This window comes from Panulirus ornatus, chromosome 46 (genome assembly GCF_036320965.1).
Source record: "Panulirus ornatus isolate Po-2019 chromosome 46, ASM3632096v1, whole genome shotgun sequence".
In the NCBI taxonomy this organism is placed as follows: Eukaryota; Metazoa; Arthropoda; class Malacostraca; order Decapoda; family Palinuridae; genus Panulirus; species Panulirus ornatus.
This window is the reverse complement of record NC_092269.1, coordinates 30,363,259-30,366,631: the sequence shown is the minus strand read 5'-3', so window position 1 is coordinate 30,366,631 and position 3,373 is coordinate 30,363,259. Positions and strand designations below refer to the sequence as shown.

Sequence of the window (3,373 nt, the reverse complement as noted above, 5' to 3'; positions counted from 1 at the left end):
TGTTATAGAAATATGTTTACAATTATGCCATACGATTTCCCCATTATATGATATTCGCATGGATACTCCTATCACTATGGATTGTCCTTCTCGTAAGCAGGGATATTGATACACTCCAACATTTCATCAGCAATAGCGTTGGCCCGATACTCAAATCATCAATTTCTTTCTCTTTACTGACGACTCTTCGTATCACACTGTTGCCATGTGTTGGTGGGAGGTTCGTCGTTTGATACAGCCTTAAAAACAATAGACATATAATCAAACACAATTAACCGTTCAAATATTTTATTGTAATGGTTATCACTCGTTAATTATTCCATAAAGCTGGAAAGGTAAACAAAAATGTTGGTGGTCGCCATTGAACTCACAACTGGGCACAAACAACCCACTATACCAACGTGAATACATCATAAACAAACATATATTTTCCTCTACATATCGTTTAAGTATACAACGTCCTCATCTTATTATTGACACTAATGTTTAGTAAGCAATAATAAAACTATCAACTTATAAAGACAAATGAAACTCAATTTTCTGCTACTATTTAAAACACTGTCCAGCCTGCAGGATTCAGCCCGAAGGATGTGGACATGGTTCAGTAGTTAATGGCTAGTCATGTCGTCTCCTGGTTCCCAGGTGTAAACCCTATCTGTCCAAACATGTTCAATGACAATTAGGTTCGCTCCTTTGGTGACCTGGCCCAGGAGCTGTAGGTGTCTTGTTCCTAGGGAACAGTGTCTAAAAACACGAGCAGTGTGGACGGGGCTCCAGTCGTTAATAGAAATGACAGGCCCGGCAGGGAGAGGTAAACCCCTCGCCCGCAGAGATGGCAAGAAACGTTCCTCCAGCAGTTACTGCAACAGTTGTTGCAGTACAGCAACCTCCTAATGTTGAAAACGTCACCCAGGCCATGTAATGTCACTTTCCATTAGATGTAGCAGGTAAAGTGACATGAACGGATCTCCTCGCTCGTGCTGGCTCGGTCATTTGTGCCTGTGAAACATTGTATGATTTTAACGTTTATTATAGTGGTTTGGCATGATATATATCATTTGTGGTGTATGAAAAGTACATCATTAACTTCTGGTTATCCACATGAAGTTCTTCTTACCGTAACTATGACGTTCTAAGTCTTTGAACAGCAACAAAGTATTAACTTCATACCCGGTGTAGTTCCTCCTCCATCAGTGAACCTTGCCATGAACGTACGATCCACACATCACCTCCGTGAACACTGCTTCAGACCAGAATCAAAGCTTCGTTCGGAATGTGTGCTGTTCCCTCAGGTGTTCATTCCTCGTGGGAGTTCTGTGGCGTTTTTCTTTGTCGTTCAAAATTCGCTTGTCGCTCAACGGGGAGACGTCCTATACCCATCATGTTCGCTGGAGGGGGCTGCCTCTGCCACTCATGTTCTCTCTGACGACAATGAATCACAACCATGTTCAAAGGGAATGAACACTCAGTTGCCTAAATTGAAAATTTCCATCTGAATTATCAAGTTTAGATAGTTATAAGCCTAATTTCATAACTTTTACATAATCTACATAATATCTTTAATATGAAAATAAGGTTACAATAATTGAAATATTTCCAGATATATTGCCTACTTCATTGTTATCAAAACTTAGCTATACCAATATATAGTTACTCGCCAACAGAGACGTTGGATTTGGCTGTTAATAAACTTTGATGAAGATATTTCATTCTCTATACATCACTTACCATTGCTGCCATGTTCCACTCCTTTTCACACACACACTTATAACTTACATCAAGTCGTTAAGGTTACCGCTCTACACCTTCTTCTATTCCACTTCATAGTGTTGGAGAACAGGGCAACTCCATGTGCGATGCCCCAGTATGGAGAACACATTATCAGGTAGAGTGATCATGCCACCTCTGAGCACCAACCTCTCATCTCTCCAATTAACCCAAGCCTACCTCACCGTGATCCAGTAGACGAGCTGCCGTTCCCCGGCCAGCCGACCCTTGCCTACCTCACCACGATCCAGTAGACGAGCTACCGTTCCCTGGCCAGCCGACCCTAGCGTACCTCGCCGCGATCCAGTAGAGAAGCTGCCACTCCCCGGCCAGCTGACCCTATCCTACCTCACCATAACTCAGTACAGTAGCAACAACTCTCATCGCCCATTTCTGGGCCACCTCACCGTGATCCAGTATAGAAGCCACCGCTTCTCGGCTGACCGAACCTACCCTACCTCACTATGATCCAGTTTGGTAGCCAGCACTCACCCGCTTATTCTAGCCTACCTCACCTTGACCCAGTGCACTACCTCCCCGCCCACCCGACCGTAGCCATTGAAAATCTTACCTAACCTCACCAGAAGCAGATAATTATAATGGAAATGCACCATTATTATTGTGGTCTGCTGGTGTGAGAACGGATGAAGTGACCACGTATAGGGGAGGTTAGGCAGTGGGGCGAACTCTTACCACAATTTCTAGTTTCTTTCACTGGCAACACGAAACTTCAAAAGGACCCGATGGTCTGTTACTGTTTGTATTTTGCAAATCCAAAACAAAGAACGTCATTCGGATGAGCTAAACTATCAATTTACCAAAACTTTGTTAACTGTAATAACGTGTATGGCGGGTTACACGTTCCAGGATGAACAATTATAAGTTGTCATCTGAGTGAATAGCAATATACTTCGAAGTCTCTGTCTACTGAGTTCATTGTTCTCTACATATTCTAGCTGTTGTAATTACATCAAGTACACCTAACTATAGTTCACCACTCACTCTTCATTGGTTACAACCATTAATCTCCAAATGTTACTCTTACTTGGCTAGAAATAATACCTTTGTTTATGCAAACATCATTCAACTCCGAGCCGGGAGCACGAAGCCATCTGGCCACACATCCTCACCTTTCCACCACCACAAGATTTGTGTCAACAAATTGGGTTTGACCCCGTCTGTCTCAGAGACTAGTACCTTACCTCATCTCTCGTCCACCTGAAGCCTCCTCCACCACTACACTTGGCGGAACCCTCAACGCGATACTGTCACTCACCACAACAACCCAGGAAATGAACGTATGATGAACCAGAAACATAGTAATCTTCGGTTCCGGAATGAACACGCTCGTCCACCATCTCGAAGCAGAAGCGGGGCTTCATTGTATGGCAAGGCGTTGTCTCAATCCAGTGAAATGACTTGCATGGCCTTTTATCGTTCTGTAACGTTCGTTTTTGACTATATACTTACTAATATTCCATGTACTTGTGCTACATGCGTATCTACTAAAAGTTCATGTACGAAAATTACTTTTGTTGCATAATAAAGTATATATTTTGAACGTGAGTCCGTCCAAGTTAGAGTCAATGTAACAATTCGGATTCAG

At 42.8% G+C, this 3,373-nt stretch overlaps 1 long non-coding RNA gene across 2 annotated transcripts; it reads right to left on the bottom strand.

Annotated features, from left to right (window-relative positions):
- Positions 1-271: 271 nt before the first annotated feature.
- Positions 272-3,122, bottom strand: LOC139763180 (uncharacterized). Of its 2 annotated transcripts, none has more exons than XR_011716053.1 (3): positions 2,970-3,122; positions 1,118-1,422; positions 272-999 (listed from the first exon to the last, which is right to left on the bottom strand). It is a non-coding gene; the product is annotated as an uncharacterized lncRNA (long non-coding RNA). The 2 variants fall into 2 exon arrangements; XR_011716052.1 differs by having other exon boundaries at positions 1,171-1,422.
- Positions 3,123-3,373: the final 251 nt, after the last annotated feature.